We start from the raw sequence: 17,462 nt of genomic DNA on the forward strand, positions 1-17,462 counted from the left end.
ATGTTGACATACAGATCCAAAAAGCTCAAATAATTCAAAATAGGATGAATACAAAGAAAACCACACCTAAGCACACTGTAATCAAACTGCTGAAACCAAAGATAAAGTCTTGAAAGCAGCCAGAGGAAAGCCACATGTGACAGAGGAACAATTGTGTGTGTGTGTGTGTATTTATATATATACATAAATCAGCTGACTTCTCAATGGAAATAATGGAGCCTAGAAAACAATGGAATGACATCATTAAAATGTCGAAAGACAAAATACTGTCAACTCAGAATTCCACATCCAGTGAAATTATCTTTCAACAATTAAAGTGAAATAAAGCCATTCTGACACATAAGAACAGAAAATTCATTGCCAGCAGACCTCCACCACAAGAAATGTTAAAAGAAGTTATTCAATCTGATGAGATGTGCCATCAAGTAGTAACTCAGATCTATAGTGATGAATGCACGTAACTAGAAACTGATATGGTTAATATAATTTTAAAAACTTCTGGTCATTAAAAGACATTATCAAGAAAATGAATAGGCAAGCCACAAGTTGAGAGAAAAGATTTGTAAAACATATCTGACAAAGAACTTGTATCCAAAATACATAAAGAACTTCTACAATTAATAATAAAATATAACCTAATTTTAAAAATAAGAAGACAAATTAAAGACACAAAGGAATTTATACAAATGGGTGTGGAAAAGGTGCTCAAAATCGTTAAACACCAGGGAAATGCAAATTAAAACATAATGAGATGCCATTTTATATTCACTAGAATGGCTAAATTTAAAAGGATTAACAACCACAAATGTTGGCAAAAATGTAGCATAGCAAAAATTGATGTTATCTTCTGCCACCCTAATCCTCCAAAATCTTGTCCTTGTCTGCTCTTCACATCCTTCCAGCCTCATCTTTGCCACCCTTGTCTGTGACTATTGCTCTCAAGCCACACTGGCTTTCTTTTAGTATCAGGAACATCCTAAACTCCTTCTTGCAAACGCTATTCTTCAGCTGCTCCTTCTTCTCCTGGCCAAACTCTACTCTTCAAATCTTAAATATTCCTCAGTGAAGGCTTCCCTGACATTACACTTCAGCATGGATTGAGTAATCTCTGTATTACACACTCATAGTATTCTATACTTGTCTTCTTAGCATTTAACACAATTGTAACTAAGTAATTGTTTGTGGTATAATCTGCCTCCTCCAATAAATTACAAGTTCCAGAAGACAGGGCATGAGTCTGTCTTGTTTATCTCAGATCCATTGTAAGCACTCAAAAAATATTTGTTAAATTAATGAATGAAAAGGAAATGAGATCAAAATAAAACAAGCCAGGGCCAATTTCTGGGTGGTAAACATGATGTCAACATCGTATATAGATTGGTAGATCTGTATCAATGGCCCAAGAATGAGACCATCTCCCTCCTCCTTGTATGAAGTAGCAAAGATTTCCTAGACTTGCCTGGTATGATTTTCTTAGTGATTACTCAGGTAGGAGGCAGTTTCTCATTTTTCTGGCTCATCTCTTTCCCAGCATATCACTGATGGAAACTGAACTTAATGCCCTAAGTGGCATCAATATTTTCTCTTTTTTGAGACAGGGTTTCGCTCTGTCACCCAGGCTGGAGTGCAGTGGCACAATCTTGGCTCACTGCAGGCTTCACCTCCCAGGTTCAAGTGATTCTCCCACCTCAGCCTCCCAAGTAACCAGGATTACAGGCATGCACCACCGCACCTGGCTAATTTTTGTATTTTTAGTAGAGACGGGGCTTCACCATATTGGCCAGGCTGGTCTCAAACTCCTGGCCTCAAGTGATCTGCCCACCTTAGCCTCCAAAAGTGCTGGGATTACAGGTGTGAGCCACCACATCCAGCCGGCATTCATACTTTCTCCCATTTCATACTCCTGTTCTTCATCTCAGAATAACAGGACTGAACACAATATGAGAAAAAGGAGTATTTGGGGCCATGTATTGTATAATGTGTTAGAAAACGGGATGAATCTTCATGTATAAAGTAGTTACAGATGGAATGTCAATGTCCTAAGTAATAGCATTCTAGTTTCAACTAAGGTAGATGATGTCTATTTGTCAAGAGGAGAGCTATATAGCATCTTTTTTTTTTTTTTTTTTTTTTTTTTTTTTTTTGAGACAGAGTCTCGCTCTGTCACCCAGGCTGGAGTGCAGTGGCACGATCTCAGCTCACTGCAAGCTCCACCTCCCAGGTTCATGCCATTCTCCTGCCTCAGCCTCCCGAGTAGCTGGGACTACAGGCGCCTGCCACCACGCCCAGCTAATTTTTTGTATTTTTAGTAGAGGTGGGGTTTCACCGTGTTAGCCAAGATGGTCTCGGTCTCCTGACCTCATGATCTGCCCACCTCAGCCTCCCTATATAGCATCTTTAATTTGAATTGCCTTTCTGGGCCCTAGTGCTAATTAGTACCTTTAATCACCAGTGTATGTCCTGTAGACCTTCTTAGACCTAGTGGTAGATGCTTTCAGTGCTCTACCTATATCCTTTGGGCCTTAACACTTGCGTGTTTTCTGGCAGACTTCCAGTAGCCAACATCTGCATCTGTTTTCCTAAAGACTTCCACTGGAGCCGGGAAAGGATTCTCTCCCTAAGCTGACCCAGATGTTCTAGGGAATTAATATCTGGCTCTGAGTAGCCCTCAACCAGATCCCTGCCCCTGTGTGTGGGAGGTATAACTCGGAAGCATGGATTTTATGTTGCTCCCATTATCTCTGCAGAATTAAGCTCTTATTGACCATAGCGGAAGCAAGCTTGATAATGCATCCTTTATTGGTTGCCTTCTCTTACTTTTTTCACTTCCTCACTTCCCCTCTCCTCTTTCCCACCTTACGTTCAGCTTAGCATCCTGAGGTGGAGATCAAAATACGAAAAGGAAAAACTATTGATGATGCTAGTTGGGGCATCAGCTCCCCACAGCATTCCATTTGCAGCTTTCAAACAACCTACATGTACTTGAATCTTTGTCTAGGATTGATCTGGACATTGGACACTCAGCTAAAGAGGCAGAATCTACTACTTGCTCAAAACTATTGTGGTTCTTAATCACAACACCTAAGGGAGATGATAAACTTCCAAGAGAAACAGTATGATAGTTCCTCAACCATACCTCCAGTTATGTCAAAGGACAGTGTAAAGAACATACAAACAGCAAACAGGAGGAGGTCATTCTGGTGGGAAGCAATCTGCCTATGGTCATTCTGGCAATATATGTTCCATTGTCCCACATAAAAACTAGACAATTGCTACTTAAGTCATTCAAGACCACAAAAGTTCTCACGTTCAGGATTAGTCATATTTGATTTCTTTCTGGAAATACTGGAACAAACCATTTCTTTTCTTTTTTCTTTTTCTTTTTTTTTTTTTTTTGAGACTGAGTCTCAGTCTGTCTCCCAGGCTGGAGTACAGGGGTGTGATCTCAGTTCACTGCAACCTCTGCCTCCCAGATTCAAGTGATTCTCCTGTCTCAGCCTCCGGAGTAGCTGGAATTACAGGCATGCTCCACCACACCTGGGTGATTTTTGTATTTTCAGTAGAGACGGGGTTTCGGCATATTGGCAAGGCTGGTCTTGAACTCTTGACCTCAGGTGATTCACCCACCTCTGCCTTCCAAAGTACTGGGATTACAGGCGTGAGTCACCCGCAGCCAGCCACCATTTCTTTTTTTTTTTCCTTTTCTTTCTTTTTTTTTTTTTTTTTAGACAGCGTCTCACTCTGTCACCTAGGCTGGAGTGCAGTGGCGCGATCCTGGCTCACTGCAGTCTCCGACCTCCCAGGTTCAAGTGATTCCTCTGCCTCGGCCTCCTGAGGAGCTGGGATTACAGGCGCCTGCCACCACGCCCGGCTAATTGTTTGCATTTTTTTAGTAGAGACAGGGTTTCACTGTATTAGCCATGACGGTCTCGACCTCCTGACCTTATGATCCGCCTGCCTCAGCCTCCCAAAGTGCTGGGATTACAGGTGTGAGTCACTACTCCCGGCCCACCATTTCTTACTTGTTACAAAAAATTACGAAATAATTTCATACTTAGAGAAAAGTTGTAATAGTTCAAAAACACCTAAACTCACTTTTTCCCTAAATACTTCAACATTTTCTCTCTTGATTTATCTATATATGTTGGGCTCTTTTATAAGGCCTCCGTGACTTCTATTTTTGCCACCAGCCAGCTCATGGATGACTCTAGCCCATTTCATTTATTCTGTGGGACACTGAGCTGATGCCCATCTATTTTTGAATAGTCTCCAATTCAGAGGTGATGGTAATATTTGAGTAAATATCTATTTTATTGAAATTCTACTGGGACCTTCTATTTCTGATCCTCTTATCAACTATTCTTTGGTTTCATATGTATCTATTGCCAGTTTAAGCTGCTTGTTCATTTGATTGCAGGAGGCATTCACTATACATTGATGCCAGCTTCTGATGGACTATATTTATAACAGAGCCAATTATATCTGTTTCTTTGCACACTTGAACTCTTACCTTGTCCTTTGGGATTACGAGTAGTTTAATGGCCTTAGCACAAATGCATTAATTAATTAATTCAACAATTATTTATTAAACACCCATGCATACTAGACACTGTTCTACTCACTGAGTACATACCAGTGAACAAAACTGTAAAAACCTTGCTGTTCTGAAGTTTACATTCCAGAAGGGTATATACTAGTCAGCTGCATTGCTGCAACAATGCTGCACAATAAATACTTCGAATGTTCTCAGTGGCATACAATAACAGACATTTATTTTTCTCACTCTCAGGTCTGAAGATCAGACAAAGTTTGGCTGATCTTGGCTACGTTTGTCTATGTTTGGCTGGGCTAGGCTGGACTCCAATCTTCAGGTCAAGTTTACATCTGCTTCATATGTCTTCATCATTCTAGAACCAGTTGCCTGCCTGAGAGATGTTCTTCCCACAGTGGGTGACAGAAGTATAAGAGAGGTGAGTAGAAATACATGATGCCTTTTAAGGTCTCATCTCAGGATTGTCATGGTCACTTCTGCTTACATTCCATTAGCCAAACCATGCCATGCTATGCCTAACATCAAGGGAGCAGAGGAATATATTCCATCAACGACAGTGGGAGGTTTTGCAAAGTCACATGGTGATAGGCATGATTGGATAATTCTAATATTGAGATGGGGCAGTAATGAATTGAGAACAATGGGCCAGGTGTGGTGGCTGACACCTGTAATCCCAGCATTTTGGTAAGCCAAGGTGGGACGACTGCTTGAGCTCAGGAGTTCAAGACCAGCCTGCGCAAAAATGTGAGACACCATCTCAATCAAAAAAACTTTTTTAATAATTGAAAAACAATGATCCAATCTACCTTCAGGAAGGGTGGGAAACAGAAAGTAAATTAATATATATCAAATACATAAAGCAAGTTGAGGGCATAGAGAATGAGTAATCTTTAAGATGGAGTAATCTTTAAGATAGGGTGGGTCAGGAAAGCTTTTCCAAAAAGGTGACACTTAAGCAGAGTTCTGAAGAAAGTAAAGAATCAAGATTAATGGAGAGAACAGTGAATGAAAAAGCCCTAAGAAGGGCACTTGCTTGAAAGGATCAAGGAACCACAAGGAAGCCAATGTGGCTGAAGCAGAATGAGGAAGAGGGAGAACAGCAGGAAATGAAACTATCTAGAGATATAATTGCTGAGTCATAAGATATACGCAGCTCCTAGATTACTAAGTATTAAGAAATTAATTTCTAATTTTTTTTGTTTTGTTTTGTTTTGTTTTTGAGATAGCGTCTTACTCTGTTACCCAGGATGGAGTACAGCGGAGCAATCCAACTCCTAGGCTCAAGCAATCCACCTGCTTCAGCCTCCCAAGTTAGCTGGGAATACAGGTGTGCACCACCATGCCCAGTTAACTTTTTTCTTTTTAGTAGAGACGAGGTTTCACTATGTTGCCCAGGCTGGTCTTGAACTCCCAAACTCAAGTGACCCTCCTGCCTCAGCCTCCCAAAGTGCTGTGATTACAGGCATGAGCCACTGTGCCTGGCCTAAAATGTTTTTTAACCAGTTTGTACTCCTGACAGCAGTGTATAAAAATTCTATTTTATTAGAAGATAAGGGAAGAAAAAAAAGTCTGATAATGTGAGCCTTTTAAATGGAATAATAATTTTATTATGTATTTACACATTTTACTATAACATTATATTAATAATCTCATAATATGTATTATAATTTTATTAAACATTTTGTGTTTTTTTATTTCCCTAATTACTAGTAAAATTGAACAAACATCTTTTGTGTTATTAGCCATTTGGATTTCCTTTTGTAAATTAATCATGCAGATCCTTTGCCAATCTTTCTTTTTCTCTCTCTCTCTCTCTCTTTTTTTTAGAGTTGGGGTCTCACTCTGTTACCCAGGCTGGAGTGCAGTGGTGTGATCATAGCTCACTGCAGCCTTGACCTCCTGGGCTCAAGCAGTCCTCCCACCTTGGCCTCCTGAGTAGCTGAGACTACAGGCATGTACCAACACATCTGGCTAATTTTTTTTTTTTTTCCACTTTTTGTAGAGACGAGTTCTCAATATGTTTTCCAGGCTGGTCTCACACTCCTGGGCTCAAGCAATCCTCCTGCCTTGGCCTCCCAAACTGCCTCGATTACAGGCAAGAGCCACTATGCCTGACCCCTTTACCAATTTTTCTATTGGGTAGTTTGGCCCCATCCCTCCTTTTTCTTTGCATAGAATTTATTTATATATTCTAGATACTGATCCTTTGTTTGTTATATATAGTAAATATCTTCTTACAGGTGAGCTTATCTCTTTGACTGCTTTATGTTATATCTTGTAGTACAGAATTTTTAGGTTTTTGTGTTTTGTTCTATTTCGTTTCTTTGTTTTGCTTTGATACGGAGTCTCCCTCTGTTGCCCAGGTTGGAGTGCAGTGGCATAATCCTGGCTCGGTGCAACCTCCGCCTCCTGGGTTCAAGAATTCTCCTGTCTCAGCCTCCCAAGGAGCTGGGACTACAGGCACGCACCACCACACCCGGCTAATTTTTGTAGTTTTAGTAGAGACACGGTTTCACCACATTCATCAGGCTGATCTTGAACTTACCTCAGGTGATCCACATGCCTGGGCCTCCCAAAGTGTTGGGATTACAGGCGTGAGCCACCGCGTCCAGCCAAAGTTTTAAGACAGTAAAATTTATCAAGACTTTTTGTTGTGGTTTGTAACAGTTGTTTCTCTTAAGAACACCTAAATTCATAAAACTGTTTTATTATTATTCTCTAATTTTTTACCTTCAAAAAATTCTTGTTTATTTTGCAGAATTTCAAACCCAGAGAAAAGTTGAACAGTAAAATGAATACTGTTATACCTCTCACCTATATTTATCAACTATTAACATCTTGACACATTCGCTCTCTCTATCTCTCTGTCTCTATGTGTATTTTTTCCCTTTTGACAAACCATCCGAAAGTGAGTGTAGGCATTGTGGTATTTTACCTCTAAATATTTCAGCTTATCTCGGCCTGGCGCAGTGGCTTACGCCTGTAATTCCCAGTCCTTTGGGAAGCTGTCTTGGGCAGATCACCTGAAGTCAAGAGTTTAACACTAGCCTGGCCAACATGGTGAAATCACGTCTCTACTAAAAATACAAAAATTAGCTGGTATGGTGGTGAGTGCCTGTAATTCCAGTTTCTTGGGAGTATGAGGCGCAAGAATTGCTTGAACCCAGGAGGTACAAGTTGCAGTATGCCAAACTCATGCCACTGCACTCCAACCTGGGCGACAGAGTGACACAGTGTCTCAAAAAAAGAAAACAAAAGATAAATATTTCAGCATATTTTCCAGAAAACAATGACATTCTCCTACATATCCACAGCATCATTACCACACCTGAGGAAAAAAAATTGTTAATTCAACACGACTTCCAACATTCTTTACATACTCAAACTTCCTAAATTGTCAAAGAAAAAGGTTTATACTTTTTTTTTTTTTTGAGACAGAGTTTTGCTCTTATTGCCCAGGCTAGAGTGCAGTGGCACAATCTCGGTTCACTGCAACCTCCGCCTTCCAGTTTCAAGCGAGTCTCCTGCCTCAGCCTCCCAAGTCACTGGGATTACAGGTGCCCACACCACACCCAGCTAATTTTTTTCTATTTTTAGTAGAGACGGGGTTGCACCATGTTGGTCAGGCTGGTCTTGAACTGCTGACCTCGTGATCCACCCACCTCGGCCTCCCAAAGTGCTGGGATTACAGGCATGAGCCACTGCCTGCGACCCGGTTTATACATTTTTCAAAAGTCCAGATTCAATGGATTTCATCTGACTGTTATATGCCTGTAGTCTCCTTCAGTTTAAACAATACTATTACCTCCTTCTGCTCCTCATAATATTAAATCCTTAAATAGTGGCCAGTTATCTCGTAGACTGTCTCATATTCTGGATTTTTGTTTGACTATTTATTATTAGATTCAGGTCAGACATTTCTAACAAAACACCACACAAGTGATGGTGTATACCTCCTACTGTATCATATCTAAAGGCACGTGATAGGCTGGGTGTGGTGGCTTACACCTGCAATCCCAGCACTTTGGCAGGCCAAGGCAGGAAGATGACTTGAGGCCAGGAGTTCAAGGCTACAGTGAGCTATGACTGCATCACTGCACACCAGCCTGGGCAACAGAGCAAGACTCTATCTCAAAAGAAAAAAAAACCGCACATGGTGACCACTTAGTTAAGATTGTGATTGCCAAATATTTGCATTGTAGAGGTACATTTCCCCTTTGGAACTAATAAATATTTAGTGGAGTGATAATTTGATGTCATGTTTCCAAATAACTACTTAATGATGACTTATCGGTGATCCTTGCCTTAATTATGTTGGGGATTATAAAATAATGATTATCAATTTCTATCATTCCTTCTATATTTATTAGCTGACTTTCTTCTATACAAAAAAGATCTACCTCTACTTTTTCCCTTTTTCACTGATTCTATCTTTTGTTGAGTGTCACTATGGACTCACGGATTTTTAAAAAATTCAAAGTGTTAATAATCTATTATTTCCATTATTCTTTTTGATGCTTAGATTTCCTTCCAATTGGCCAGTGAAGGTCGCTAAAGTTTGCTTTTCACATATAGGCCTTTGATCTTTTGGAACTTAAAAACAAAAAGATCACAAAGCAGGGATGAAGTTTTAAGTTTTTTTCCCTATTTAACCAGTTGTATCAGCCCCATTAGGTGGACAATCCGTAGTTCCCTCATTATCTTTTTTTAATGTTTCTTCTGTATTTCTAGGGTTTCTATTCTGTTCTGTTTATGTAATCGTGTACCAATACCACATAATCTTTTTTTTTTTTTTTGAGAAGGAGGGAGAAACAGGGTGTCATTGTGTTGTTCAGGCTGGTTTTGAACTCCTGTCCTCAAGCGATCCTCCCATCTCAACCTCCCAAGTAGTGGGGATTATAGGTGTGAGCCACTGCACCTAACTTCCACAGTCTTAATTACAATAGTTTGATAAGTCATCTTCACGTCAGGTAGTGTAAATGTCCCCATCCTTTTATTTTTCACAATTATCTTGGCCCTTTTGGGCCCTTTGCAAAGAGGATAGAATGAGCTGTCCTGAATTTGGACCTGACTCTTGTTCATTTTCCACAGGAAAAAAAAATCTGTGAGATTTTTGTTGTTGTGAATTGCATTGAATCCACAGGTTAATTTGGATATTTACCATCTTACAGATTCAAAATACTAAGCAGACATTGATAGTACTACAAGGAAAAAATTTAAAAGGTGAAGCCATCATGGGAGACTTAACACACAAAAACATAAAACAAAGAGTAGTAAAGATGGTGGGGTGTGGTGGCTCAGGCCTGTAATCCCAGCACTTTGGGAGGCCGAGGCAGGCAGATCACTTGAGGTCAGGAGTTCAAGACCAGCCTGGCCAACATGGTGAAACCCCATCTCTACGAAAAGTACAAAAATTAGCTAGGTTGATGGTGAGTGCCTGTAATCCCAGCTACTCAGGAGGCTGAGGCAGGAGAATCACTTGAACCCGGGAGGCAGAGGCTGCAGTGAGCCGAGATCAAGCCACTGCACTCCAGCCTGGGAGACAGAGCAAGACTCCATCTCAAAACAAACAAACAAAAAACACCAAAGAGTAGTAAAGAAACAGAAGATTTAAACAATAAAATATGCTCGAGTAATGTATATGTAAATATGCGTACCTACATATATACTTTAGTTATGTCCTTTTCATGCTTTCACTCTCTTTTTTTTTTTTTTTTTTGCTTAATTAGGTTTACTTGTAGTTTGCCTTTCATTTAATTTTTGTCAAAAGAACTAGATTTTAGTCTATCATTTGAACCTAAGGTTTTTTTTCATATTTTTACAAAGTTTAGTTTAAAAATTTTCTTCCTTCTTTTGGCTTTTCTAGTTATTCTTTTATAGGTTCATGAATTGAACACATAACTCATTTATTTTAAACTATTTTTGTTAGTTGTTTTATTTTAATGCATCTATGGGTTTTGGTTATAGTAATTCTTTCATGGTTGTTTAGTTCTAAATATTTTATCATTTCTGTTGTGATTTCCTTTTTACCCAATTTTTTTAGGGAGCATCATTTTGTCCTAAAAGACGTAGAGCTTTGTTTTTGTTTTCATTTTGTTTTGTTTTAAACAGTCTCGTTCTGTTACCCAGGCTGGAGTGCAGAGACATGATCTCAGCTCACTGCAAACTCTTCCTCCCAGGCTGAAGCAATTCTTGTGCCTCAGCCTCCCAAGTAGCTGGGACTACAGGCATCTGCCATTGCACCCAGCTATTTATTTATTTATTCTTTTAAGTAGAGATGGGTTTCACCATGTTAGCCAGGCTGATCTCAAACTCCTGGCCTCAAGTGATCCATGCCTCCGCCTCCCAAAGTGCTGGGATTACAGGCATGAGCCACCGTGTCTGGACAAGTATTTTTTAAAATCACTCTCATTATTGAGTTCTAATTTAATTTCATTATGGTCAGGATCCATGGACTGATATATCCTTTGACATTTATTGAAACTATATAGTATTTGGTCAAGTTTTGTAAATGTTCTAGACAGATCTAAAAATAAAATAGTTCTCTTTTTGTTGCTTGTGCTATCTAGATTTTATCCTATTGGATTTTTTATTCCAATTAGTACTTTTTCATTGTAATTATTTATAGTTGGTTCTTATTTAAACCTGTTCTTATTTTATTTCTACCTATTTTGTTTCACGGTTTTGGGTCTTTTTAAAAAAATTTATGATTCTGTCATATATCTGTGCATCTTAAGAATACTTCGTCTTTATCACATTATACCCCAAATTAATCTAGAATGAATTCATATTCTGATTATTGACTTTGTTACTTTTTTTCTGAACTTTTTTTTTTTTCCAGACAGAGACTTGCTCTGTCGCCGAGGTTGGAGTGCAGTGGCATGACCATGGTCACTGGAGCCCCGACCTCCCAGGCTCAAGGATTCAGAAACTACAGGACTTCCCAAGCTCCTAGTACTACAGGAGTGTGCCACCACACCCAGCTAATTTTTTAAGTTTTTGTACAGATAGGGTCTCACTATGTTGTCAGGGCTGGTCTCAAACTAGTGGGCTCAAGCAATCCTCTTGCCTTGGCCTCCCAAAGTGCTGGAATTACAGGCATGAGCCACCACGCCCGACTGAACATTTCTTTACATGTCTGGAATTCCTATTTGTAGGCACAAACATTTGGTTTATTTGTTTTTGTTTCTTTCTCCCTCTATGCTTATTCTGTCATACCTAGTAGTTTTGGGGTTTCCTTACATTGGCCAAAGGCCTCGGTCAAGAATCAGGTCTGATAATGTGGTATTTTAGATTTTCTGTTCTGTTATGCTACCAAGGAATATACAGACACAGTTAATGAACCTGCAGGCTGCTTAGTTTAGCAAGGTTACATTTGTGTCCTTCTCCCTCTTTAGGTCTGCAGTTCCAAATAAGCTAGTTAGTGCTGGCAGCAGTTTTTGTTTAGCTTCTTCTTTTTTTTTTTTTAACAACTTACCATCTTTGATTTATTCACTCTTCTAAACAATGTTAAATATCACCTTCTGATATTTCAAAGTTTATTCTGGGAAGAAAATTTAACTAATACTACGAATGCATATACATCAGGTATGACAATGGCCAAAGATGAGGTTTCCTAAGAAATGGAGGACTGAATCTAATATTCACTTTTAAGTGGGAGATCCCCAGTACCCTTCTACCACACAACTCCAAGAACACTGGAAGCCATTCATGCAGCATGTAGATCAATGTTTTGTTTTGGCTTTTTTTCTGTAATAATTTAAAGCATCTGAAAAAAGACCTGTTAGCACTGAAGACCAATAATATCTCCAATGAGGCAAAGAGTTTCCTACGAAAGTACTCATCCTTCCAATTGATCTTCACATATCACTCAGAGCTTTGAAACAGCTTTCTAAACCTGACCAAGTTTGAACTAGTACTCAAGGCTTATCAGTCATTTGACAAATAGTTCCCAAATAAAAGATAAAGTATGAAAATAAAGATTGAAACTTAGAAGTTACTGAAATATAGAGAGCAGAATAAACATATTTATCTAAATAAATATCCATTAATTTACCTTGACTCATTATGCTACAAATATAATGACATATCATCATGTGGATTAAGATGAACATTTCTACCAGCTCGATACCAATACTACCTTTACTGTAGATTATATCATTTTAACCCACAATGTAGTTTACATTTTCTATGTCATTATAGTATTCTTTAATATTGAAAATATTGACAGGAAGAAATAATGAATAGCACACATTTGGTAAAAAACAGATTATAAACATTTTTTTGTTTTAAAATACATTGTTGATATTCACAGGCATTTTTTCAATTTTTTTTTTTTTTTTTTTTTGGAGACAGAGTCTCCAAGCCCAGGCTAGAGTGCAGTGGCCGGATCTCAGCTCACTGCAAGCTCCGCCTCCCGGGTTTACGCCATTCTCCTGCCTCGGCCTCCCGAGTAGCTGGGATTACAGGCACTCGCCACCTTGGCCGGCTAGTTTTTTGCATTTTTTTAGTAGAGACGGGGTTTCACCGTGTTAGCCAGGATGGTCTTGATCTCCTGACCTCGTGATCTGCCCATCTCGGCCTCCCAAAGTGCTGGGATTACAGGCTTGAGCCACAGCACCCGGCCTTTTTTTAAATGTTTTTTTTTTTTTTTTTTTTTTTTTTTTTTTTTTTGAGACGGAGTCTCGCTCTGTCACCCGGGCTGGAGTGCTGTGGCCCGATCTCAGCTCACTGCAAGCTCCGCCTCCCAGGTTTACGCCATTCTCCTGCCTCAGCCTCCCGAGTAGCTGGGACTACAGGCGCCCGCCACCTCGCCCGGCTAGTTTTTTGTATGTTTTAGTAGAGACGGGGTTTCACCATGTTAGCCAGGATGGTCTCGATCTCCTGACCTCGTGATCCGCCCGTCTCGGCCTCCCAAAGTGCTGGGATTACAGGCTTGAGCCACCGCGCCCGGCCTTTTTCAATGTTTTTATCTCAGACTCTGGGACGTGTTGTGTGCCTTGTTTCCTTTAAAAAAAAAAAAAAAATCTGTGCTGCTCATTGTAGTGTGGCTGAGTGGACTGCTCTAAGACCAGAAATATTTGCAAGTAGAGAAAAGTTACTTGAAACCATAACCAATTGGATTTAAAGGACAATATGATTTCTAAAATATTTTACTGTCTTTTATCATGCAGCTGGAAACCATCATTCTCAGCAAACTATCACAAGAAGAGAAAACCAAACACTGCATGTTCTCACTCACAGGTGGGAACTGAACAATGAGATCACTTGGACTCGGGAAGGGAAACATCACACACCGGGGCCTATTATGGGGAGGGGGGAGGGCGGAAGGATTGCATTGGGAGTTATACCTGATGTAAATGACGAGTTGATGGGTGCAGCACACCAACATGGCACAAGTATACATATGTAACAAACCTGCACGTTATGCACATGTACCCTAGAACTTAAAGTATAATAATAAAAAAAAAGAGTTGACTGCTTAAATGAATCGATGAGAAACAAGTAATAATTCAGTATTTTTCAAATATTTGTGATAATTTGGCATACATTAGTCAAATATTTATCAAAATACATTAGAAGGATGATAGATTAGATGCTACAATAGGCAACATCCAGAAATAATGAAGCAATATATCATGAACATATCAATAATAGCACTCTTCAGTGACCTCTTCTTGTGTCATCAGAACATCTTAGAGTTATACAGGAATGAATAGAAATTAATGAATAGAATGAATAAACATTAAGAGAGATTGGGAGTCTTCAATATTTTCACATTAACACTTACATATATTGTGAAACAGGAACTGTGGTAGGTGGTGCATTCTATATCTTAACTCACGTATAACCAATTTTAGTCATATGCAAAACCCTATAAATGCAGGCCCTATTTTTTTCCACTTTCCCATAACTGAGGAATAAAACATTAGAAGAAATAAGGACTTTTTCATGATTTTCTATTTATTTAGCCATGGAAGCAGGACAAGTTGAAAATGATCTGATATCACAGCCTTAGTTCTTAAGTTTTGCTTTGGTAATGACTTCATTTATTTAGACATTTATTGTATAGACTCAGAAGTATTTACACATTGAGACTTTTCATGTAAAAGATTATATTGTAGAATACATGGAAAATAACTACAAGTAGTTCTTTTTTAGTTCTTCATATATTCACATACTTGAAAATATGGGAAGTACTAGAATATATCATTTAATTTCATTTTCATTGAAATCTAGGCCGGGCGCGGTGGCTCAAGCCTGTAATCCCAACACTTTGGGAGGCCGAGACGGGCAGATCACGAGGTCATGAGATCAAGACTATCCTGGCTAACACGGTGAAACCCTGTCTCTACTAAAAAAATACAAAAACTGGCCGGGCGCGGTGGCTCAAGCCTGTAATCCCAGCACTTTGGGAGGCCGAGACGGGCGGATCACGAGGTCAGGAGATTGAGACCATCCTGGCTAACATGGTGAAACCCCGTCTCTACTAAAACATACAAAAAAAACTAGCCGGGCGAGGTGGCGGGCGCCTGCAGTCCCAGCTACTCGGGAGGCTGAGGCAGGAGAATGGCGTAAACCCGGGAGGCGGAGCTTGCAGTGAGCTGAGATCAGGCCACTGCACTCCAGCCCGGGTGACAGAGCGAGACTCCGTCTCAAAAAAAAAAAAAAGAAAGAAAGAAATCTGTGGTAGTATACACATTTTATAGTGAGAAGATTCTGAGATACAAAGTGTTTGGCTTCTTTTCTAGAGCTCCTCTTTCATGTAGGGTTGTGAAGATGGCTTTAGTCCATGTCTTGAGAAGCACTTTTAGTCCCTTTCACCCCATAGAAGCTGTCTCCCTGTTCACTTATGCTTTCTTTGGGACTTACAGCCTATGAAGTCTAGGGCTTAGCTTGAATCATAGCATTGCTTTTTTTCTTTTTTCCAGTCTATGAAAATGTTTATCTATTTTAACTGGACTATTCTTCTCTCTCTCCGTCTCTCTCTTCCCACTTAACCTATTACAAAATATATATGGAACAAAGGGTGTGTACAAAAGCGTAATTTACTGAGCCATCTGACTGAAAATCCACCTAAGGTTTTTGTTTTTTTTGAGTCAGGGTCTTGCTGTGTCGCCCAGGCTGGGGTGCAGTGACTCAATCCCAGCTCACTACTACCTCAACCTCTCAGGTTCAAGCAATTCTTCTGCCTCAGCCTCCCAAGTAGCTGGGATTACAGGCATGTGCCACCATGCCTGGGTAATTTTTGTGTTTTTAGTAGAGACGGGGTCTCACCATGTTGGCCAGGCTGGTCTCGAACTCCTGGCCTCAAGTGATCCACCCACCTCGGCCTCCCAAAGTGCTGGGATTACAGGTGTGAACTGTCATACCTGGCATTACTTTCTTATTATCTCGCTTCTTCCACCTTCACTCAGACTTACTTTCTTCTCTTCACCCCATTTAGAACTTTTGTTTCCTGAAGAGTCATCAGTGTTCAGCATCCTGTCAATTTAGTCGTATAATTAAAGTATTCAAACTAAATTACAAATAAAGATTGTGAACCCAGTGAGTACTTAACCAGTTAATGTATAGGTTAGAGTTTGTGTGAGTGGTAATGTGAGGAGGGAGAGTTGACTTTGACTACATGTCTGTTCTTACAACCAGACAAAGCCCCAGGAATAGTCTGAAAAGCCTCTGAACTAAGGCCACTTGAAGTAAGGAGGCACAAATAATTCTGCCATAACGAAACTCACCTGGTCGGAAGAGGGGCATGAAGAAAGGGTTTTCTAAGGCAGGATCAAAATGTGTATATATGTCTGTTTGTGTATCTGTGTGTGGGTGCATACATTTGGGTGCTGTATGTAAGCTCCAACCCACAGGAATAAAAGCATAAGTATTAACTTAAAGGGCTTCCAGTTACCATCTGGAAATGTTTGGGAATTACTGATCAGGACCAGGATTATAAGAATTATATAATTGCTCAATGTCTACTATTTTTGTTTTCTGCAAAGGTTACTAGTGAATCTCTAAATTAAACCAAAAGGACCCAAGGGCTTATCTTTACACACAACAAGAGTGAAGCTGGACATTACAGTCCATTTCATTGCCAGCTTTGGGGAGAAGAATGGATCTCAACCAATATAGTAGTAGTGGCAGCAACTAAGGGTATGAAAGACAAAATGAGTATCAGGGACCTTGTGTGTGAAATCTAGTCTGAGTGTGAAAGGGATCTTTAGCCATCAAAAGACCTATATGATTGTCGAAAATACCACCTCCTCCCTCCGTACTTAGCTTTACAGGATATATATAAAACACGGAAAATCTTTCAGCTTGTATAGATATAGATGTAGATATATTATAGATATAGATAGGCCTATCTATCGATCTATCATCTATCAATCTATTATCTATCTATCTCTCTATCTATCTATCTATCTATCTATCTATCTATCTATCTATCTATCTATCTATACATCTGCTGAAGAAGCCCTTTAGTCCCATGTGGCTCAGTAAAACATAATCGATGCTTAAGGAATCAAAGAGGTCACAGGCCTGTCAAGAATTTGATGGAGTTTACATGAAACTATCTTCTGGGGGTGGGGCAGGGGGAAGGAAGAATCCGATGGAATCTCTGGCCCTCTTCACAGAAGAATACATATACAAGTTTTGTATAGAATTCCAGGGAGTTTGTGGATGCCTGGTTAAGGTATCTCCCTGCCTAGGGAGAAGCAGTGGTTTTACGTAATAGACTGTAAAGGTTTCAAATTACCAATCCTCACAGTAAGTGGGACCTCATGGATTCCCTAGAATCTACCCAGCACCTCTCAGTCCCTTTGAGTACTAGGTCTTATATCCATTGATATTTATTCCATTTCTGGTAACGCTATCAAGTTCAGATTCAACAGTATTTGTCCAAGTGCTTTCCATC

At 39.7% G+C, this 17,462-nt stretch overlaps 1 protein-coding gene across 2 annotated transcripts in view; it reads right to left on the bottom strand.

The window, feature by feature from the left end:
• Positions 1-17,462, bottom strand: part of BBS4 (Bardet-Biedl syndrome 4) — a 393,503-nt gene that overhangs the window by 235,472 nt on the left and 140,569 nt on the right. The window lies entirely within an intron of this gene.

This window comes from Rhinopithecus roxellana, chromosome 5, assembly GCF_007565055.1.
Source record: "Rhinopithecus roxellana isolate Shanxi Qingling chromosome 5, ASM756505v1, whole genome shotgun sequence".
NCBI lineage: Eukaryota > Metazoa > Chordata > Mammalia > Primates > Cercopithecidae > Rhinopithecus > Rhinopithecus roxellana.